The following is a 24,978-nucleotide window of genomic DNA, read 5'->3' as shown; positions in this document are numbered from 1 at the left end:
CGTTAAACACTTTTACAAGCACCTGCCAAAACACTGCCAGGAGGAAAGGCTTCTAGGAGAGTTTTTAAAATGTCCCATGTGTATGAGGCCTTAGTGAGGGAGAACCATGGTCATCATCACCATCAGTGCTGGAAGTAGACAGTGACTGATCATCATCACCCTTTCAGAGGTACTACATTTAGTGTCGCTTTAAAACCAAGCCTCAGGATCCTATAAAGAAAGCACACAGTTTACAGGTACCGGGTATAAACAGAAAATTATATAGTGTTGTCCAGTCATTACTTTCTCAAAATACGGTTAGGCTATATGATGTAGCCCAGCAAAACAAACTTTAAAAAACAAGCAAGCGGCTGCTGTACATGATGTCACTGCTGTGTTCATAAATATCTGTACCCATGACCTTTGTCCATAATAGCTCACCAATTAAAACAATCAAAGAACACCCTTATAGAAATACCTTGCCATATACTCATCATGCAGTATACATTGTACAACCATGCTTCTTTATTAATTGAGATTGGTTATAAAACATAAGTACATATAAAGGCAAAGCCTCATGTCAGGAATACCGAATGGTGTAGTACATACCAGTAGATCATATATACAAAGCACAGGGTAAGCAACAGGACTTCTTGGTGTATAGAAGACCCAATCAACATGTTTTTTTCTTTTAATTTGCAACATTATTATTTTCATATGTAACTCAATTAACACTAAGGGGAGCCCTGCACATTTTCAAGCTAAAAAACAAACAAACAAAAAAAAAAACACATTACATTATATATACAGACACACATACATATATATATACAAAAACAGAATCACAGAGTTGGAAAAAGGATCACCCCCTTGTGTCAGTATTTTGTTCATCCACCTCGGGATGTCTCTACTAACAGTTCTAAACAAGGCCAAGGATAAATCCAAGGAATTAAACAAGCTTAACTGCTTGCTGACCAGCCGCTGCAGTTGTATTGCGGCAACATGGCTCGACTGCGCAAATCGCCGTTATGTTGCATCGCTCCCTCTGGTGCCCACTAGGGGCACATGCAGCTCGCCCCCAGAGCCAATGTGAGTGCCGGCCGGGCTCCCGCAATCGCTCGCAACATGGCGAGAACTGGGATCTCTGTGTTTAAACAGAGATCCCGGTTCTGAGGGGAGGAGTGACCGATTATCTGTTCATACAAAGTATGAACAGCGATCTGTCATCTAGTGTTAACCCCTACACTACTTTTACAATAATCAATGCATTTTTATAGCATTGATCGCTGTGTTAAAGCAAAGGGTCCCAAAAACGTGTCAAAATTGTCTGATGTGTCCGCCATAATGTCCCAGTCATGATAAAAAAAACTAGTAAAAAATAAATAAAATAATAAAATGCTATAAATCTATGCCCTATTTTGTAGACTCTATAACTTTTGCACAAATCAATTTAATATATTCATATTGCAATTTTTTTTTTACCAAAAATAAGAATACATATCAGCCTAAACTGAGGAAAAAAAATAAATACATTTTTGGGGGATATTTATTATAGCAAAAAGTAAAAAAAAAAAGAATGTGTTTTTTCAAAATTGTCGCTTTTTTTGTTTCTAGAAAAAAATAGCTTACCTGTAAAATCCTTTTCTTGGAGTACATCACAGGACACAGAGCACCATAGTAATTACTATGTGGGTTATAGGCCACCTTCAGGTGATGAACACTGTCACACACTAAACAGGAAGTTGCCTCCCTCTATAACCCCTCCCATACCGGGAATACCTCCGTTTTTGTAGCAAAGAAATATACATAAATCCCAAAAGGGGAGGGACCTCTGTGTCCCGTGATGTACTCCAAGAAAAGGATTTTACAGTATACTGCACCCAAAGGATAGTATCCCTTTGTCATCTTACATCCACCTGATAGAAGCTAGTGAATGTATGTACCGATGACCAAGTAGCGGCCTTGCAAATTGAGTCAGAGGCTTGGTGATGCACTGCCCACGAAGCACACCGCTCCTGTGTCCTGTGGATTCTGACAGCCGCACTCTACAGGCCTTAGGCTGATAAGAGTCTGTTTAACTGGGCATGGCGCCCCCGAGCAAGCACTGCGTGCATCTCGCGGATGCTATGTCCCACACACAGCAGCGCACTCAGCCACGCCCACCTCCAATACCAACCTGCCCCATCTCTATGTTTAAAGCATAAGGCAGTTCCCACGCGCGCCATTCGGGTCCGCTTGTCGGCAGACCCAGTGACAGGGGTGGGGAGGCCGATTTTATAAGCAAAAATAAAAAACAAACAGGGGAAGCCGCTGCACCCCCCCCCCCCCAGGGAGTGGGGTTGGGGGGGGAAGTACAAACAGCTGTTGTACCTTCCAGCCCCTCCTGTTCCCCAGAGGGGAAAAGCGAAGTAACTGCCCATCAATTTCCTGATCCAGCAATCCCTCCTGCTGCTGCCTGAGATCACACATGCTACTTAGCTGCTGACAGAGCTGTACTGAAAAGCAAACATAAAAAGGTATGTGCATTTATTCCACCTAGTGGAGACATTAGGCATGACAACATTTTACTCAAGGAAGAAAAAAAAAAAAAAACATAGGTGGACTTTTTACAGTTCCTAGACTTCTTCCCTTCCCTAATCCTTTCCGCAGGATTTCTGCTGATAGCAGACAGATCCAACCTTCCCCCATCATAGTAGGCTGTGTTTAGTAAACCTTCAAGGACAGGGTCCCTTTTTATTGGGGTTCCACTCCCTTGGACCTGTATAGCACCCCGCCAAGAAAACTTTATGATAATGTGAGCATGACCAAAGCACTGGGACCCGGGGTCCAGCCCTCCAAAGAGGTTTTACAGGCAAAACCTCATTCTTCTAATACAAGGCCCGTGTACCATCCACTTTAGCCTCAGTGGCATTTTGGATGGATCCGGTCTGTAGAGGCTGTTTAAATCCAGTAAGGATCCCTCCAGCGGAGCTCTTAAGAACACATCTTTACTCATGACCAACACTTTAGACACTGGCGAAAAAACTGAGATACTCCCAGTATGGGAGGGGTTATATAGGGAGGCAACTTCCTGTTTAGGGTGTGCCAGTGTCCATCACCTGAAGGTGGCCTATAACCCACATAGTAATTACTGTGGTGCTCTGTGTCCCGTGATGTACGATAAAGAAATAAAAACCGCAGAGGTGATCAAATACCACCAAAAGAAAGCTCTATTTGTGGGGGAAAAAAATATGCCAAATTTGTTTGGGTGCTATAGATGGGGGCAAGTGGCGTACCCTTTTTGTATGTCTGTACTAACTTTGTACATCTAGACTTTGCAATAATTTTCCCACTCTTCTTTGCAGAACTGGTGAAGTTCAGTGAAATTTGATAGTGGCCGTTTGCGGACTGCAGTCTTCAAATCATTCCACAGATTTTCAATGTGGTTTAAGTCTGGGCTCTGACAAGGCCATGCAAGGACATTCACCATTTTCTCCTTCAACCACTGTGTGGTAGTTTTTGCTGTGTGATTTGGGTCGGTCATGTTGAAAGGTACACCTACTCATTGACAACTTTCTGGCAGAGGGCAGCAGATTTACCTCAATTTGACAGTATTTTGCCCCATCCATTTTTCCTTCGATCCTGACAAGTGCTCCATGATTTTCACCATGTCAGGTCTGCCAGGAGACTAACCGTCCTTCCGGTTTCCTGACCGGTAGTCTTATCCCAGTATCTGGTGGAGGGATGGTTGAGATCCTGCAGCCAGAAATATAGGACCACAATAGAAAGTGCAAACAGGCTATATAAAAGGCACAACAAGCATCTCTCGGTTAGAAGTGGTGCAGTCAGGAGCTAAGCAGAAGGAAGGGCTATCCAAAAATGGTCCCAGTCAGCAAACCAAGGCAGCAGACAATAGGGGTATACCAGGAGGCAGCATCCAGAACAGGCAGTGTCGGCAACAGCGATCAGCGTAATCCAAAGGATTAGTCCAAAAGGCAAAGTCGGGAACAAGCAGACATCAGCAACCAAGAATACAGTATTTTAAACACCAACAGCAGAAAAATACCTATACTAGAGCAAGGACAGGAAGAGGAAGTGATGATTTAGAGGTTACTAGATCAGGTGACTGCCTACAGCTGGTCACTGGGTGGAGCCAGGGTCCAAAATCAAGGCGCAGGAAAAAACCAGGGCTCTACACAGATGGAAGTTCCCCAGTGGCTCAGGGGAGTAGGGAACCGTCCAAATAAAACCAGGACCTAGGATCAACACGGTGCGACACACCAGACATAATAATGTTTGGTGTAGAGGCCAAATAATTAAATTTTACACTTATCTGACCAGAACACCTTTTACCATGTGGCCTCAGAATCTTTAAGGTGCATTTTGGCAAAGCTCAGTCGTGACTGCATGTGTCCTTTTTTGTGGAGTTGCTTTTTTCTTGAAACCCTTCCATACAACCTACATTTGTGGAGAATTTGTGATATTGTTGTCACATGCAAGAATTTGACAAGTTTTCATTGTAACTGCTTCAGAGCTGCTGTAGGCCTCTTGGTAGCTTCTATGACCAGTTTCCTCCTGGCACTTTTATCCAGTTTGCAGAGATATCCTGATCCGGAAGGGTCTGTGTTGTACTAAATACCTTCCACTTCTTAATTATAGACTTCACTATGCTTCTAGTGATTGATAAAGCCTTTGACATTTTATTTTTTTGTATCAGTCTCCCGACTTATGCCTGTCCATAAGTTTATCCCAAAGATCTTCTGACCGTGTCTTTTCATCCATAGTTGATTGTTGGCTTCAGTTGCGCTACCAAGGACTGAAATGCTCCAGGAAAGCTGAGCTTATTAAAATTACCACAGTTGATTACAGCTGAAAGTCAAATGGCTTTGTGTGCCATTGAGAAGGTAATTAGCCACACCTGATTGAGTTTACAAGTCATTTTTAGGAGGGGGGGGGGGGTGATCCTTTTTTACAACTCAGTGATTCGGTTTTCTATTTTTTTCTGACATGTGTTCCATCTTTCACTTGGATGTTATTCGTTGCACTAAGTAAATACAGCATGATAAAACAAAAACTGTGCCTGTCTTAATTTCAGACTGCAAAGCAACCAAATGTGATTTTATGTTTACAAACTTTTTTATTAGAAAGTTGCAAAAGATGGTACAAAAACAATAGCATCTTGAGTCAAAAAGAAATTACACTGGAATTAAGTATGGCTCAAAATACAAAACATGGCTATGAAAGCCTGATACATTGAAGAGTCTAAATAATAATAAAAAAAAAAAACACCTCCATGTAAAAGTGCTGATAATATAATAATTTCCAGGGATGACAAAAAGAAGGACAACAGCACATAAATAACTAAAATATTTTCAGTACTAAATACCAGGATCGAGTCAAAGACAGTACAGTCAAACCAAGGTGTCCACTTTCCAGTCAGACTAGGGCATAACTCTACAGATGTATTTCACTCGTAGTTTATCTTGGAAGAGTGGGACTGAGGTATTTCTCCACTGCAAAGCGACTGCCCAATGGATGGCGACACACATTGTATAGATTAGTCCAAAATGTGATTATTTTTCTATACCCACTTTACATGCAAAATGTATTTAGAAACCATATTGTTGCTTCAAGGCAACTCTGATAAATGTGGTCCTAAGCTCTGAACTTTTGAGTTTCCTAGCTCATTTAATAAACAGGTGCATAGGAAAAAAAAAGTATTTTACAAGTCTATTCCTTTATTCACACACTGCTAATAATTTAACCATCTATATCAGGGATATGCAATTAGCCGACCTTCAACTGTTGCAAAACTTTAAGTCCCATCATGCCTCTGCCTCTTGGTGTCATGCTTGTGGCTATCAGAGTCTTGCTATGCCTCATGGGAGTTGTAGTTCTGCAACAGCTGGAGGTCCGCTAATTGCATATCCCTGATCTACATAATACCACATGTGGTCATTCAGGGGAGTACTTCTGACAACATAGCTTTAGGCCGGCCATACATGGATCAAAATGTGGCTGGTTTAGCAGGATCTGCCAGAAAGTCAATGTATGGGCAGGCTGGTTGTACAGAAGTTGTTCTACCAATCAATTTCTGTACCACCACCCTGTCAGTTTTTTGCCCCGATTAGTGCCCCCAGCTATAGCCGGCAGCAGTGATCAGTGTATTTTGATGGAAGGAAAGTCTCCCCACTGTCAGAATGTAACAACTAAGCGGGAAGGATTCCCCATCAGAGTGTGTGGATTAGGGAATCTTTTTTTTTTTTTTTTTATTCAATTCAACCCGCAGATCACAGTCTAGGCAGGAAATGGCTTGGAGGCAGCTAGGTATGTTCCAGCCCACCAACTGACAGGGAAATTGGCATTTTTTTTTATTCAATATAGCACATTATCAGATAATCCATACCTTTCATCATTACTTGGTACTTAAACTTTGGTTTAGAGAGTTTGAATTTTTGCCAGGACAACAGCTTCAATTAAATGGCAATGAGGTCAATCAACTATTCAAGTAGAAGAGGCCATCTTCCCTTTAGTACAAGAGACACAATGACTGACAAAGTTGAAAGGCTCGTCAACACGATCAGACTTTCTGACAACAAAACCGTGGAATTTTGTCCGAGGAGTGTTGGCTCAAACTTGTCTTGCATACACACAGTCACACAAATGTTGGCCAACAATTACAAATGTAGTGACGTACTAGATGTACTGGCTTTTCGGCTCTTTAGCGCCACCCTTTGAGCTCCTTCTGCTAATTTTGTGTTAGTAGAAATTTGGTGAGTGTTGATCCGCGCTTTTCTTTTTGTGCTCGTCAGTTCGTGCTTTTCAGTTCCTTTCTGAATGGCCGTTCGTCAACCAGACATGTTGTGGAATTGGAGGAGATAACGTGTTATTTATTATTGGCCTTGGAGTTATTGCTTTGACATTTTTTTGGTTGAATAAATTATTTGATTTGGTACATTTTCTATATTTTTGGATGCATAGAATGCACTTTTTTGTTATTTTCTATTGGCAGATAGCCTGTCTAATTTTTTTTTTTTTTTTTTTTAATGCTCAAAAAAATAAAGTGTGGAGATTAATACTTGGCTATGTGTTTTACTTCAAATGACAGTAGGCAGTTACATTTTAAAAAATACAATGTAAAATTGACAAGGGACACCAACATAGTTGTATCTTTGTTCTTAAAAACTAGGGGATAATGGTATTGTGGTAACTTGCACAAATTAAAAAAAAAAAAAAAAAAAAAATCATAATATTATTCTTGATATCACTAGAAAAAAAAGCCTTGGAAAATTTGTTTGCAATAACTCCATCAGTATCACCAGCAAAGCAGCTTCATTATTATCCCATTAAAGAAGAACAGAATGTGCGCTGCATTTGGAGATTTCATAATTTGCCACGTCACGCATGTTAATTCTCCATTACGAACGCTAGTTTACAAGACCGACCGCTTCTGTTTCCGAGCATGGGTGTTTGTACTTTGAACTTTTGTCCAATGGGCTTGTGTACACATGATCGGAAAGGCCGACAACACACATTTCTTGGCGGAAAATTTGAGAACATGCTAGCCAACATTTGTTGGCGGAAAGTCCAACAATTATCCCATGGAGCATACACACGGTCGGTTACCACCAACCACCTCACATCCAACATTTCCCATCGTGTGTACGTGGCATAAGAGTAGTGCTCTAATATACTTATCAGTAAAAGACCATTATATTATAATCAGCTCTAAGGCCTCATGTACACTGCTGCTGGTAAACAGACGTTTAAAGAGACGTTAGACATTTTTTTCAACTGCTTCTGAACTCTTCTCTATGTTATCTATATCAGTACAAGTCGTTTCTAGGCAGTTGCTTTTAGAGGCTTTTGTTGGAACCCCCAAAAAAAAAAAAACGTTCAGAAGCTGTGTTTAGAGGCATTTCAAAAGCCAAATGCGGGTAAACGTGGCTAAATGTGGTAACTAACATTTTTGGGCATTTAAAAAAAAATTTAAAAAATTCAAAAACGCAAACGCTGCATGCAAATGCGGCAAAACTGATGTTTTAAAACGTGGGTTACTATCTGTCAAGTTAAATCGTCCAGGAGAGGTTGTAAAAACGTTCCATGTACATTAAGCTTTAGAAGATTTTTTGCCCAATATACATTCTCGGGTAGTGTTGCATGCATTTTCTTCAGAGAAAATGTCTTCACAGCCATTTTAAAAAACATTTAGTGAATGGACAAATTTTAGAACACATAAAACATTTTTGTAAAAGCCAGTTAGCATTTATTTATTTTGACTTGCGTCGGTGGAACAGTATGCGATGTGCCTAAGGAGATACCCGTAAATATGAACTAAACAAATGTTGCCTGCGGGCTGATGGAGGCCTTGGTGGCCTTTATTGTGGACTCTTTTTATATAAAACAGAGCAGGATGGTCAATGTTCCTAACTTTCAGATACAGTGCAACACTGCTATCATGACTAAGGCAAACAAAAGCATGTATAATAGCCTGAGTCTGGGATATGTTAGTTCACCTTTCCAAAAAAATTGCCAGTGCAGTTAATGGGCACCTGTAGATAAACAAACTGCACAACTTTTAAATAAAATTGGATAATGCCCTTGCTATAGGTGTAGGTCATTTATGCAACTACTAAAACCTGCCCCCCCCCACCCCCAAAAACAAACAAATGGCATCATCTAGCCCTACTACATTGCTAAGACACTCCCAGCTGCTATAGCTCACACCCAGCCATTAGAGGAGCAAGCTCTACAACCCCCACGCATGCACAGTCAACTGTGTCCTGTCGCAGCATTGCAGAGCTCAGATCTACTGCAACAGGGAGCACATGTGAGGGAGTTTAAATCACCCAGGAAGGAGTTACCAACATCCTAGCAACAGATAGAACACGATGATGGAAGCTTTTCCAAAGCAAGGACATTTAAACTTTGGTCAAAGCTGCACAGTTTATTGTTATTAATATGTGCCCCTTATCTGCATAGGCTTTTTTGTTTTTGGAAAAGGTGAACTAACCCTTTAAGTTTTAATAAACCAGAAACAAATTCTGAAATTTTGCACAATAAAAAGGAGGTCATGGTCACAAGGGATATTCAAAACAAAAATCACTTCACAAGTTTATGTCAATGTTTGATGTGGGTGACGTTTTCAGTCTTTTTATGTGGTGATGGATGAAGGATTAGTTAAATTTTAGTACTTATGCATTGTCAAACATTTTCAATAAAGCTATTTTTGTACCATTAACCCCTTGATGCCAGTTAGTCTCTAAGTACCTGCTCTTCTTGCGTTCAGATTTTTTATCATCTTTACACTAACTCCTTTTTCTGTAAGTCATTTCTGGTTACAAGAGACTGCGCACACTGTAGGCGTGGTATAGGGTTATTCATACCTACCTCTAAGTTATTTGTCAAACGGACTTCTGAACATTTACACCTGCCTGCCTCCGGGTTTGCTCAGGTCCACAAAAAAATAAATAAATAAATAAATAAATAAAAAAATGAAGGGACTGTCTGCTTTCATTCAGGCAGAGCGGATTGGAAGGTTATCAGGCGTAAAACCGACAGTGGTGCCCAAGTACTCCCAGCCATCCATTAATCAGAGTGGATTCTTTCCACTCTGCAGAAACTGACTGGACACAGATATGTCATCTGCATAGGATCTGTGAGCTGATCCGAATGTAATCCGCCCCATGTGAAAGGGGCCAATGACTGGGCATGGAGAACCAAAGCTAACATTGAGATGAAAAGTCATGCATTCTATTCATTCACTACTAAATGATTTGCCAACTGGCAAAAAAAAAAATAAGGAAAAAGAAAACCCCACAGCCAAAGGCTTGGATGCCAAATTACTTGTGCTGGAACAAAGTAGTATAACCAAACAGTGAATGGTTGTCACAAAAAAATGACTGAAATAAATGCGAATACAGAATATGCCTACATTCAGCTCACAGGTGCATGATTACATTAGAAAGGGAAAAAAATAAAAAACACTAGGTTAAGAAATATTGGAAAACAAAATTTTCATATTAAAGATGTTTAGCCAAAAATATGTTTAAACAGCTTGCTTAGAGAGGAAACAATCCTATTACAAGTTCAAATATGTGAAGTCATAAATCAAAAGCAAAGTGAGTGCTGTATGGACTAAAGAATGGCGAATTCCATTCAATTGTGTCTGTTTCAACTTTTTTCATGGCAAATTGATACACTAGAGAGAGGTACAAAATAATGAGAAAGCAAGAAAGGAAGATGAAAAGAGAAAAAGAAGAAAGACAGTTTTACAGCTACTGTCTCATTTAATGTATTTAATTCTGCCTTTCATTTGCCTTTTTTCAAGAGGCCATACAGGCTCAATCTACATGCATGAAAAGGCATACATTCTACGTGAAACACAATATATGAAAACATTCCTCGTAAAATACAGCAATTACTATGTGAACAATATCAAAATATTCCAAAAGTCTGCTTCTTGAGAGATTGTATTACAGCATGTTTGCATGTAAGCCCTATAGACCAACATTATGTAACACAAACCGGTTTAAGACAAATATTCCCAAGTCTGTGCTTAACTGCAGTGGATATGTTCAAAAGCCTAGCATGAGTTCCCAACCAAGATAAAAATACATACTGAAAAACAAAATGCATACAAACTTTCTAGATGTGTCCAATGATGTCTAAAACGCTTAAAAAAAATACTTCCCAGCCCCATTTGTACAGTCCATACCTCTTGAATTTCTGGAGTATACAGTTTTTTATTCTTAACAGCAGATACACTACCTGCAAAACTGAAAGCAAGTACATCCTGCCAAGGTGCAGTACAGTTTTAAGCATGGCTTAAACATACCCTTCTATAAACATGCCTTCTGTTGGAAACGCAACTGCGTTTTTTCACATGCATTTTCCATGGTTGAACCTTCCAAAAAAACATTAACTTTATTGTTGACTACGTTCCCGTTGGAAAATCCGCTTCCAAATTTCTCTTCTTTCCGACACCTGTGGCTGATGTTATCTAAGGACTTCTACTCTATAGTTTTCTTTGAATTCCCAAAGATTTTTGGTATTCTAAAATCAACTCACTTCCTTTTTTTTTTTTTTTCTTAACAAAATTAACTCACATGCTTTAAACCAAAGTCATACTGGTCATGAAGATAAAAACGCCCAATCATTACAGAATGGTTTAATATAAAATAACTGCCAGATTCTGCAGTGCTCAGTTTTGGACTGCAGCCTTTTGTCTCATGCATCTATGCTGCACAGCCTTTCTGAATTTATAAAAATGTTTGAGAACCAGAGCCATTTTTTACAGGCTTACATTCAGGGTGCAAACATCTAAGAGGGTGGACCAAGGATGAAATTATAACTAGCAAAAGCAATTTGACATACATATTGGTTAATGCTGCAGGAAAACCTGCCACGTCTGGTAACATTGGTTAAGGGACAACTAGTGCCAGTTTGGTCAATGTTGGTTAGTTTTTCAATGCATCTAAAAGACGATCTCTGAAAGCCAGTTATAGAGAGATAAAAATGTAATTATAAACTGCCATCGCTACTGAAAAACCTTGGCGGATTCTTGGTCAGGAGCAAGATTTGTGGCTAAAAATGTATAAGTAGTTAGCCACCACAGGTTTCAGTTCAGTCCTTACTATAGCTGTAGTATAATTTAAGTAAGCAGCTTTACAGTACTTTAACAGGAACACAACTAAAAATACAGAAGGCCATACCAGCTACTGAGTACCTGTAATATTTATGTGATTTAATTGCACTGGGATACTTTGGGTAATTAAGTTATATATATAATTTTTGGGATATCTATTTATATATTTTTGCATGTTTAGCACAGTTTATATATATCTACGGGTATACATGTGAATGTTGCTGTTATTTTGTTTTTATTTTTAGGCAGGGTGAGGTTAAGCATTCGCCTATTGAGCACTACGTGTCACATAATTTTTTGGCTTTTTGAAAATTATTGCACTGATTTGACATACCAGTTACTGCTGAAAATATCATCTTAAGCTATACACAAAGCAAGTCTGGCTCAGTGCAGAACACCATTGCTCAATACCCTTTCCCAAAGACAAAACAGCATCTTTAGGTCTCACTGTTGCAATGTCCGCAGATGACTTCCCGAACTCCTCTGAATAACATTACAATAACCAACTGCATCTAAATATTTAACACCATGGGAACAATGATATCCTACACCTAGAAACAGAATTGTATCTATACACCTTGAGGCCTATACACGTACAATATTCAAGCAAGAAATCATTGCATTGTAACACTGCACTTTAAAAAAGATTAATGTTTCAGCTGACCATTATTAATAACTCATATCACTATACTTAAGAAAAAAACAAAGTAATGTTGGAATCTGGTTGACTGATATGTGTAAAAACAACGTTCTTTGTACAAAAATGAATATTTTGGTTTAAAGCCAAGCTAAAAACATTAACCCAATTAAATCATTACAGCTGACTTCCTTTTAAAACTGGATATATTTTTTATCCAATATTATATTAGGAAAAAATCTATTGACATTTCCCATGTTCCCAGTGGCGTCCGAAGTAGTGAACACATGTTTAGCTAACTTTATGTAATTGGAGTCTTAAAACGTTATGCTCATCTTTTGAGGGGGGGAAAAAAAGATGAGGTAAAATAAACAATTTCGGGGATGTAAGAAGCCCCTTTCTCAAGAACTTCCTACCTGGTAGAATCTTCTTGAGAAAATGGTTTCATACATTCCACAAAATGTGTTTTTTTTTCCTCCTCTCTCTTTTCAAGTAGGAGGTTCTGGAGAAAGGGCGTTTTTCCCTTGTTAGTTGTTTTCAACCTTCAACCCTTTTCCTGTATCCAAGATACGCTTCCTCATTTCTGGTCAGTAGACATGGTTATAAAACTGTAACGAAGTGCCTGTCTGTTAAATTAAGGAATTATCTGCATACACATACTTTGTACTCATTGTATTTTTTGAATTGTAGATATCATAAACCTCTATACCACTTTCTCCTGATGAAGAGGATTGATGCATAATCTTGAAACACAGAGTTTCACTCTGTATATTTGTACAAGAGTGATGTAAACTAGGTGTTTTTCTATGATTTCATGTGGATATATACCACTGAATTTCTAAACTTGTAATACCAATTTCCCATTTATCTATGTTGTATTAAATTTATATTAATTCTTACATCTATTTGTCCATGCATACAATTTATGGAGTCGTTGGCTTTTAAAAGTTCCATCAGAGGGTTTTTGTTTTGCTGTTATGTTATATTAGGGATGTGGGTAATGTCTCCAATTCCCAATCAGAATTGAGCTATTTCATATATGGAGTTTTTACATCCCCCCCGAAAACGCTGGCTTTTCATCTTTATTTTATTTTTGTAGGAAATTCTTAAGAAAGGGGGTTCTTACAGCCCCCGAAACAGTGTTTGTTTTTTCCCTCCTCCCCTCTCTTTTCAGGTAGGAAGTTCTTGAGAAAGGGGGTTTTTACATCCCCCGAAAGGTTGTTTTTTTTCCTCCTTTTTTCACCAGGGTCTGGCTTAGCTATCCATTTCATTACTCTACTTTGGGTAGTGAACTCCTGTATATATTTCTGAAAATCAACTCTTAAGTATAGCTCACTGTACAGATATGCATACAATTTAGAGCATTTTATTACAGCTGAAAAACTCCTCTCAAAACCCACTAATTCTGGAAGTTGATTCCCAACTAGAAAAAAATGCCCCTGCCAAAAATGCTGATAACAGCCTATGTGTGCATGGACATATAGGATAACATGCTGGGGAGTTTACTGGCTGCAGGAAAAAAAAAACCTAAAGCCAAAAACAGCAGCTGTAAAAATTTCCAGTGTGCGGAAGCCAAATGCTTGATGTGATATGACATACTAGGATATCTGTTCCAGTTGTAAAATTGAATGCAGATGCCCAACACACCTTTATTGCTGAAGCATTTTGGTTATGTCGTATGCTTACTCTATATATTTAAAATTGACAGATTAATACAATGTGGAGAGGTTTAGGCTGCATTCACACCTGAGCGTTTCAAAGTCATGTGTTTTTAATCACGATTTTGCCATGTTTTGCTGCAATTTTGTTCAGGTCACCAATGTAAAATTCAGAAAAATGCCTTTAATCTGCCCCGAAGAAGCTCATGTTCTTTTTTGAGCTTAGGGCGTTTTTCGGGCATTTTGCTTCAGGTGACAAAATGCTCAGATGTGAACAGATACCGTTGAAATAAATGGGATTTTTCATGTTGGGCATTTTCAGGCGGTTTTACGAGCTGAAAATTCTCAGGTGTGAATGCAGCCTCTAGCATCGTAAATATAAATATTGCTGGTTGTTGAATGGTGTTCAGGGGCCTCGGAAGGAGGTGGCTGGGGGGCTGAAGCCCCGAATGTGATCCCGAAAAGCCCAGAGTCTCAGGCAGGCAGCTCTCCATCGTTAGCCCTGAGCAGCGAGCACTGGGACCGATCTGACCCCGAGTGCCGCCGAGGGTGGCCGAGCGTGTCGCCGAGTGTGGTCGAGTGCCATAGCAGGTCCCACCTTCTGGAGCCTGCAACGCCTATGATGGACGTCCCACTGGCCCAATGCTGGAACTGCAGGACGTGTGACTTCCTCATAGGCGCAGCAGGCTCCAGAAGGAGGGAATTACAAAGCACCCGCCATGCCACATCCCCGCTCGGGTGGGCCGTTCTCCTCTCCTCCTCCGACTGGCAGTGTAGATAGGTCAGTGTATGTAGGTCCCCACCATCAGTGTATGTAGGTCAGGTAGGTCACGGCACAGCCAAAAAAAAAAGCCTGAGTCACGTACAACACCCCCCCCCCCCAGTCTCGAGGCACCCCATTCTAAAATGCTGCAATATGCAAAGCAGTTTTTTCATTTTTTACAACATCCACACATGTAGGACAGCCAACATTAGAGGTGATTTATTCTTCCAAAACAAACCTTTGCACCCTGGTACTGAAAAGTATTTCAATGCTTCTCTTCTCCATTCGTTTTCTTCCTCACTCAGCTAAGTGAACCCAGTGCTGACGAGAGGGGCAGGTGGAAGGGACAAACAAGGATCCAAACGCCTTACAAGGACAAACTCCTGATCAACCGATGATACGATTGGTGGTTAGGACACCAGCGACTGGAAGGTTATAATGTGCACAATGAAAAGCTGTGGCTTTGTTTAACTAAAAGGCAGGCTTCGCCCACCTGCTGGCTTGTATACAATTTTTGTGCAATTTTAAGGCATTTTGCCAAGGCACTCCTGAAGAAACCTGAAGGCACCCTGGTTGGTGTAGTTAAAGAGGTTGTAAACCCCCCCAAAAAACCTGCAAGACAAAGGCATAATGAGCTAGTATGCATTGCATACTAGCTCATTATGAAATACTTACCTTAACACTAAGTCCCCCGCAGCAGCGTCCGCACACCGCTGAGACAGTCGACATCTTCCCTGTTTCTTCTGGGTTCGCAGGCTCCGGCGCTGTGAGTGGCCGGAGGCGCAAAGACGCCACTTCCATGCATACGTGTGGTAGCCGCCGGTCACAGCACATGGCGCTGAAAAAACGGCACAAGCGGTCGTTGCTTTAGAGCGCATGAGCCGATGACGTAATTGGCAGGGTATATAGTAAATATCTCTTAAACTGTGCATGTTTAGGAGATATTTACAGTACCTGTAGGTAAGCCTTAATATAGGCTTACCTATAGGCACAAAAACCAGGGGAGTTTACTTCCTCTTTAATAGTGGTGTGCAGACCTTTATTGCCAATTACATGAACTAATCCTTTAAAGTGTTACTAAACCTAAAAACTTTTTTTTACCTTAAGGCATTGTTTGCATTAAGGTAAAAAAAACTTTCAATTTCCCTGTGCTCCTTTTCCCATATGAGGAGTAAGAGAGGGAGAAGTGATCAGCGCTGTGCACGGCTGCATCTATTCTCTCCTAATTTCCTCTTCATACAGCATTTGAGAAGCAGGAGTCTTTGGCTCTTGTTGCCGTCAATCAAATGCAGTGAAGAAGTGTGGGGGGGGGGGGGGGGGGGCTAAGTCCCGCTGTGTAAGTCTATGGAGCATGTAAGGGTCTACAGACCACGTTTCTCCCCATCTAAATAAAAAATGTATGCAATATTGTCCACCACGTGAAAATAAATGCTGAAATTTCAGAACTACAATGAAAACCAAAATGGTCTGGCATCAATGATCAATGTCCATGGGTCAGTATTCCATAAATATTAGGACAGAAGATAACAAATGTACATCAATGAAGATCAGTTGGTAAGAAAATCTTGTGTTTTTTTGAAAACCCGTGGCGTGTAAAAACACTCAAAAATGTCACCCGGTGCATAAAAAAAACGTGCACACACAAAGAGTGACACAAAAAAGTGCAGACGGGTACACAAGCCCTCTAAAATCAGAGGGCCTTGTCCTGAATCCCCCCGGGTGTTAGGCTCCAGACAGGGACAAGGACACCTAAAACTTGGTCTTTCTGGCCGAAACCAGGCAGACCCCGTTCTTTGGAAGGTCTGCAGACCTACCCAAATACTAGGTGGGGCTCCCCCGAAGGGAGACCCCAACCCTAAGAGAGAGGGCGAACTAAGCCAGAAGCCATGTCCACCCCTCCCCAGACTTTCAGGACAGGCCCTGGGATCTGTGACCCTACTCATCACAGCAAACGTGCAAAGCGACAAAACAAGACGTGACACAAGAAAATAAAGTGGGGAAGGGATAGTGGAGAGGAGAGTGAAAGAAGTGGTCACTGTGTAAAACAATGACCATGCCCTCCGGCTAGGAATCAAAAATTCCTCTGGTCCCAGCCAAAAGGCCAGGCCCAAGAGGCAGGTGCTAAAAAAGCGTGCTATGGTGCAGTGACCGTGGTGCCCAAAATCAATGTGACCCTCACTCACAGTGATATTTATGCACCCCTGGACTGCCACTCCAGGAGCACATACGCCAAAGGCTTTCAAGACCGCCCTGACCAACGGTCCGGACCACAGCAGCCCCCACCCCAGGCAGGAAGGCGTAAAGATCAGGAAGCTTGGTGAGAGCCCTTTGCCATCAGGCTCCACCGTCGCTCCCATCACTCCTACCTAATTAAATTTGGGAAGTACTAACCGCTCCTCCCCACCCAGAAAAGAGGAGCCAGTGTTCCCTCCCTAAAGACTGTCTGGGACTAGAGCTACCCCAATCCAGGCCAGAAAGCCAGGTACTCGACCCTCTGGGTCAGACCAATAGCAGCACCCATCCTCACGAGGAGCACCCTTCCAGACGGCTCCGACTCGATCATGCATCGGCCCCCAGTTTACTGTCGGGCGACACGACATGACCCTTACCAAAATCGTCCTTACAGATGCTAAATTACGCCATCGAAGAGTGCTGACCAAACCCTCTCTATAGGGATGGAACAGCGCCTCCTTTGGCAACTGATAAGAACAGATACTACATTTGATCTTAGCCAAAAGGCCGGTAAGAAGAGAGCCAGCAGCAATCCGGGTAACCTCAGGCATACTGGATCTTTAAAGGACATAGGTCTCCAGTATATTCCAAAATGGGCAGGAAATATGGTGCAGATGGTGAGGAGGACACCCAGGGAGGTTAAATATTGCCACACGATGAAACCAAAATGATTAAGATGGTTCCACATAGTGTGATAACGTTTCAAAATTGTTTAATTAAAATGATAAGTTTGATACTTACATTTCGATCAACGATAAAAAAGACATAAGATAGCACAATGGTGATGGCAGAACTCTACCCGCTGCGTTTCGTCTGATTAGAGGTCGTCTGGGGTAAATTTTTTATTTAGATTTAGTAACACAAACGTAACAATCACTATAAGCGTTGCATTTTTTTGCTTTTCTGTTTTAGTGCCGTTTGTCTATGGCTATGCTGGCTGCTTAACCCTGTTCATTATACTGCACGGTTTTTAAACACGACACACGTTTTTCACCAAAACAAGCGGCTGGCTATGGTGGACATAAAAAGAAGAGGAGGGGCCAAGGTCGGGGACCCCAGAAGAGGAGGATCAGGGCCACTCTATGCAATACCACTGCACAGAGCAGGTAAGTACAACATGTTTGCCATTTTAAGAAAAAATAAATATATCTGACTTTAGCAACATTTAAAACGTGATTGTAAACCCTTATAAACCACAATTTTACTACAGGTAAGCCTATAATAAGGCTTACATGTAGCTACCCTGGATAAACCCATGCAGGTTTAGGAGATATCTCCTGTATCAGCATGTGCCAACGTAATTGTCACATGCGCACTGAAGCAATGGCATGTCCTGGTCTTGCTCCAGCTACTGTGCCGCATGCATGGGAGTGATATCATTGCGGCTTTGGCCGATCACAGCTATGCATACTAACTCATTATGACTTTGTCTTGCAGGGTTTTTTTTGTTTTAGTTTTTTTAGTAGGTTTACAACCACGTTAAGGCTGCCATACAAGACTTGAATTTAATTTGATTCCTGCCAAGCACAGGAGCATGATATTAGGATAGGTTTGCTAATGTGGTATCCTACAGTAAAATAGTTTGCAGTAAAAATTGGAGTCGCATGGTAACGTATGCAGGTAAAAGACATTTCCAGACAGGTTTGGGTTAGCACAATTTAAATTTGCTTCTATGTCACTCAATGGCACTTTTGACGCTCCTATCACTTAGTGTCTGATCTAAAAGTTTAAGAACTCTGGGCAGAATCTCCCATTCTCTCACACTTTTATTGGAATGCTTAGCATTGATCTAGGCCCCTTCATAAAAGCAAAAAGCTGGTGGAGTGCTGTTTTAAGATTTAAGCAGGATTGCTACCAATTTAAATCACAGCCTTATTCAGGTCTCGCTAGGTAAATGAATGGGATTTCCTACATGAAGCTATATATTACCAGAACAGCAGGTTAAAATCAATTTGTCACCATTAAATGAATTTGTTTTAATGGACAATTTAAGTGCAGACTGTCAACAGAATGCAATTACAAGCATCCACATGAATTCCCCTGCCGAGGTCATTCTGCTTCTTTTCGTGTCTTCTGAAAAAGACATAAGGTGGAAGAATAGCTGGAGGCTGGGGATGCTAGTGACCTGCCCTAGAGGAAATCCATACTGGGAAAAATACAGGGGCTTCCACTGTGGCCCTCCTCCGGAAAATCCTAGTTGCCTGGCTGTGTAACTTGACACATTGACCTGAAACCAGAAAACTGATCAGGGGAGTTGGTGAAGTCACAACTAATCTGGATACTTATTTAGTCAGTGATTTATAAAATATTGATGCCATTAGATTAAATGGGCAACCATAGGACTAGTATTTTTATAGTCAGCAATTGTGGGTTTTATACTTTTTTGTACATGTATACCCTGTGTGAACAAGCACTTGGGATGAGGGGGGAAATATGCAGTTAGACTATACATATAGTACACAAATAGCAAATTGTAGCCTTTTTTGCTCATACATCAGCAGTCACATGGTTGCTATTTCATTTGTACAGTCTATCCAGGGCCAGGACTGTGGGGGAGTTGAGCCGCAGTGGATTGTCACTGTTGGTGGTGTCAGCACATTCTGAAACTTCCACTCCCACACTCTACAGATATTTCCTGTGCCTGAGCCGACGTTAAAGCCAACTTTTCACCCCTTTTATTGAAAAATCACACCAGAATGTAGCTCTGCAAGCCAAAATAATATTCTCTTACATTAATACAATACATTTTCACTTAAAATGAATGTATTTCCACTTTCTGGTAAAAACAGTAGTATACTGCATTCAAAAAATAAAGTAAAAATCAAGGATAATGCCATAATGCGCTAGTATGCAACGTAAAAAAAAAAAAGTTAATATCCTAAGGATTAGGCTATATTTACTGTACCTACAGATAAGCCTTATTATAGGCTTAATAATACAAATGGCAAGCCCTTTCCTGTGTTAAAGTATGAAACACAATATATTGGATAAACAAAGAGTGACTGATGTGTACACAATGTGAGATAATTGCCTTAATAAATTGAGACGGATATTAAATAGGTGCATAAGTGACACTCTGAGGTGCTCAAAACAGTACATATAATGAGCAAAGATGCAGCATGTGGAATCTTTTCAGAAAGATTTCTGCATTAATCTCCTATACCAGGGATATGCAATTAACGGACCTCCAGCTATTGCAAAACTACAAGACCCATTCATGCCTCTGCCCCTTGGTTTCATGCTTGTGGCTGTCAGAGCCTTGCTAGGCCTCATGGGACTTGTAGGTCTGTAACAGCTGGAGGTCTGCTAATTGCACATGCCTGACCCATGTTGAAATTTTGCAAGATGTCTGCTGGATTCCACTTGTAAGTGATCTCCAATGACTTGAAATGTGATGTAACGATATGGTGGATCCCTATTACAGAGATCAGACTCACTATGGGATATGACCACATGTGTGGATATCACTCTCACAGCTTTTTTCACAACCAAAATCCTCCAAAGATTGAACTCAGGTTATTCAAAGAACAAGGAACTGACTCCCTTCCACAGGTGTTCAAGTCATCCACATACAGCAATTAGCTAGTTTAAACTTCCCAGGTGCAATGATATGTAAATGTTTGCATCCGTTTAAACAAATGAGAAGTTTAAATCGGCTAATTGCTGTGATGTGGATGAGCTGAACCCCTATGGAAACAAATCTGTTCCTTGTTCTTTGAATCACCTGAGTTCAATCTTTGGAGGTGTTTGGTTGTGAAAGAACCTAAGGAGAGTGATATCCACACAGGCAGTCTTTTCCCACAGCGAGCCGATCTCTAATATGGATCCACCATATCTGGTAAGAGGCCAACTTTACTTTATGAAACATCTTATTTCAACTCATTGGAGATTACTTACAAGTGGAATTCAGCAGACATCTTGCAAAATGTCAGCGCTTTTCAACATAGGAGATTAATGAGGAATCTGAAAAGATTCCACATTCTGCATCTTTGCTCATTAATATGAGCGGTGTTCAATATATTTGTTTATCACGTAAGGCACAAATTTTTACATACATAGTTTATATGTACTGTTTTGAGCACCTCAGTGTGTCACTTATGCACCAATCCATTTAGTATCAGTCTCAATTTATTAAGGCAATTACCTCACATACTATTGTGTACACATCAGTCACTCTTTGTTTATCCAATATATTGTGTTACATACTTTAACACAGGGAATAGCGCACCATTTATATTAGTATTTGATTCCTTCCTGGTCTTCAGTAGCAGCTGTTTCACCAATTCAGACCAATGCAGAGATTTACATTTATATGCATTTAATATTATAGGCTTACCTGTAGGTATAAATCAGGGGACTTTACTACTGGTTTAACCACTTAAAGTGATTGTAAAGGCTTGTTTAATTTTTTTTATATATATATATATATTTATTTATTACAAACATGTTATACTTGCCTCCTATGTGCAGCTGGATTTGCACAGAGCAGCCCCAATCCTCCTCTTCTCAGGTTCCTCTTTGCTGCTCCTGGTCCCTCCTTCCTTTGAGTGCCCCTCAGTCAGCAGCTTGCTATACCCAAGCTGAGTCAGAGCTCCATGTATCCATTCAGACATGGAGCTTGGGTAGTTAATTGGGGGATGCTGGGGAGGCTGCTACACACAGATTTTTTTCATCTTAATGCATAGAATGTATTGAGATAAAAAACCTTCTGCCTTTACAACTCCTTTAAAAAGGACCGTTTTACCCCCTTCGTGACCAGGCCATTTTTTGCATTACGGCACTGCGTCACTTTAACGGACAATTGCATGGGCGTGCGATGCTGTACCCAAATAAAATCGATGTCCTTTTTTCCCACAAATAGAGCTTTCTTTTGGTGGTATTTTGATCACCTCTGCGTTTTTTGTTTTTTTTTTGTTTAGTTTTTTTGCACTATAGATAAAAAAAACTGACATTTCTGCATAAAAACAACACACTTTCCCCTGAACATGATTCTTCAGTATTTACAAACTTCTGATTGTTCCACATTTCATGATATTAGTTCTATAAGCTAATTTATATAATGTCACCAGGAACAAGGAAGGAAAAGCAGTAGTATAGCTGACACAAGTCAAAAACGTTGTTGAAATACTAACTTCTCATAACAATTCCCAGATTTGAATTTGGCAGGGCTGTGAGTTTTTGGTCACACAGCCACATCCTTTATTCACCGAAATCTGTGAATAAATGAACTATAACTCCCATTTGTAAAGGAAAATATTCCTGCGCCTAGTCAGGGTAGAGGTAGATAGTGTACTGCTGCACACACTGGGAGGGAAATATCTGAACCCAAGGGAGTAATAAATAAAGAAGAGGTAGTGGTGCGCTGTGCTATGGTGGGATATGCCCATCAACGAGGGCAATATACTGAATCCACAGTTCAGGAGGTACAAAATAAAATTTAGGGTAAACTAAATGGGTAAAAACACAAACATATATGTGAGCCTGTGCAGCATATTAAAAGTAGTGATACTTTTAGTGTTAATAGATAGTATAGAACATCAATATACAAAATAAGATGAAGTCACGTGACCCGTGACGAACACGCGTTGGGACACTAAGCTACCGGAAGTGACGTAGACCGAGCCCACCAGCTCGTTTGTACATTTTCTGTATACACTCTGTGTTTGTGAGTATTTTAATATTTTTTGAATAAAAAAAATCTGATTGTTTAAACATTTTACACTATGGAGTATCCTTCCTCCATGTCTGCTTAAACCCACATACACGCTACTCCACTGAGGAACCCTTACTGCAATACCCTAGAGAAATCCCTTAAAGGGACAACACCATTTGTCAGGACCTGGGAACTTCATACTTTGTACCTCCTGAACTGTGGATTCAGTATATAACTCCCATTTGCCACCATGGCCGATGTACTCATAGTTCTCAAAAGGAACACAAGTCTAATGATCACCGTACCCAGTCCAGGGACACTTCCTTCCGTTCCCGAACTTAAAGTCATTACACACAAGGAGCCTAAGGAAAAGTCTGAAGGAACCTGGTCTTGCACCCACCCGTGATCCACTGATCGTGGTTGCAATGCTTTGCTGGCTCATTTAGAAAAAAAAATTAATAAAAGTTTTTCTTCTGCAAATATTTGTGCATTTATTATTTTTTTGTACCAACGTACCAAAGCTATATAGTGGATGCACCACCTATAAATCCACTCAATTTTGTGACCCTCGGATTATAACCAATTAGGATTCTCTTTGGAAGATGAGGGCTGGAGTCCTTACAACAAACCCCACGCCCCTTTTCTTTTTTACTTCTCTTTTCATCTCCCCACTTCTTGGCCTTTTTGTCTTTTCTTCTCTCTTTCTCATAATTCAGGGAGAAGGCTAGCTCTTGCAAGTAGGATAGTATGACCTTCCTCCCCTGGTGGAGGCGGACCGAGATTCAGTAAACGAAGGGTGTATTTTGAAGCCCAAGTAGACAATACATTTGGTACTGAGATAAACAAAAAGTGTGTATTGGTCTTACATCACTACTTACTACCCCGATAGAATGTTGTTTTCAGTCTATAGGATGCCTGAGGACCATCAAAATGATTATGGATATACATCCTTGTCATGTGGTTTGGGCTATCTCTACGAACAATATAGCTAACCATATTTGTGAAGTTTATTGGTTTACGCCTCCTGTTTTTTTTTCTTTTACTTTATCAAAATTGTATGCATCTTTTAACAGCGGAGGACCGGCAAATTCTGCATTTTTTTAAATCAGTTTTTACACTGTGAATTGTAATTCCTTCTTCCATGAAAAAACTCATTAAAAAGTTTGAAAATGAAAAATCCACTCAATTTGTATCTAAAGTAACAAACACCAACAATAGCCTAAAACAGGATCACATTGAGAAGAGCCAATGCAGAAAATGGTGCACACTTTGTCATATACTGTATGCACCGTGTACATATATATTTTAATTTCACCCAGTCTCTGGAATGACACATAGCCAACACATTCAGGTATTTCATATAACCATGAAGTCAAACAGTTCCCTGACATTCCTAACACTAAAGGCTAAGCAATTTATGAAATTTAAATCCAGGTTTCTCTGAACTTTAGGGACCGCTTGTCAACTGTTACAAGTCATGAAAATAAAGTGAAACATTCAGCATTGATCATACCTGAAATTTATGTTTTTTAATGGTCCTCTAAAATTCAAAAATGTAAGTGAAAACCCATAAATTATTTTACAAACATATTAAAGCTATCTGCTAAACTGGGTGTTGCTCTAAGGCAGGCATTCCCAATAAGGTTCCAATGAAACCCTAGGACTTTTTAAAATCCAGCAATACATTTTCTTCCCCTGTTCTGCACATGCTCAGTTGCTCTTGATTTTTAGGCACTGTGCCAAATTTGTAGAGGCAGATTTGCTGACAGCCTGCATATTTATTGCTGTTCAGGGCCTCTGGGCTTCAGCAAAGTGGCAGAACAAACAAAAGCAATGCTGGAGGCAACTTACAACACACTGATTTTGTAGCATAATTATTAATGTGAAATGTATACTCTAAACATTAATTTTATCAAGTTGGTATGGGTAAAGTTCCCATTTAAATGTTGGTTGAATGTCCTCCCTTGTGATGGTGCCTGCCTTGCTTCAGGAACAACTTCATTTGACAAAGTCAACAGCATGACACCAATTACTTTTAGTTGTCTGTAAAGGTGGTATTCTGACCACCACTGTATGGGTTGCATTCTTCCTACTGATCACTACAGTAAGGGGCTTTTTTAGAACTGAGCTCTGACATTTTGGTTTTAGTAAAGGTTCCCCAAGGCCTATAATTTTTAGGGATTCCTCTGGGGTAAATAGTTGAGAAAACCTGCTCTAATGCCGTGTACACATGGCCGGACTTTGACAGAAAATCTGTTGGACAATTCGACTGTGTGTGGGCTTCATCGGACCTTTGCTGTGGAAAAAAAAGTCAGACGGATTTAGAACATGTTTCAAATCTTTCCGATGGACTTTCCTTCTAGTCAGATCGTACGTCATCACGCTCGAATCCCTTGGACTTTGGTGTGATTGTGTGTGGCCAAGTCAGTT

The 24,978-nt window shown here is 40.4% G+C and overlaps 1 protein-coding gene and 1 pseudogene across 2 annotated transcripts in view; both read right to left on the bottom strand.

Moving 5' to 3' along the window:
* The window catches only part of SGMS1 (sphingomyelin synthase 1), a 442,300-nt gene that overhangs the window by 273,263 nt on the left and 144,059 nt on the right, over positions 1–24,978 (bottom strand). The gene's annotated exons all lie outside the window — the stretch shown is intronic.
* On the bottom strand, positions 17,308–17,417 carry LOC143932461 (U2 spliceosomal RNA; annotated as a pseudogene).

Source organism: Lithobates pipiens, unplaced genomic scaffold (assembly GCF_037356315.1).
Source record: "Lithobates pipiens isolate NorthernLeopardFrog02 unplaced genomic scaffold, aLitPip1_a1.2 Scaffold_25, whole genome shotgun sequence".
Classification (NCBI taxonomy): domain Eukaryota; kingdom Metazoa; phylum Chordata; class Amphibia; order Anura; family Ranidae; genus Lithobates; species Lithobates pipiens.
This window is presented reverse-complemented; position numbering and strand designations above follow the sequence as displayed.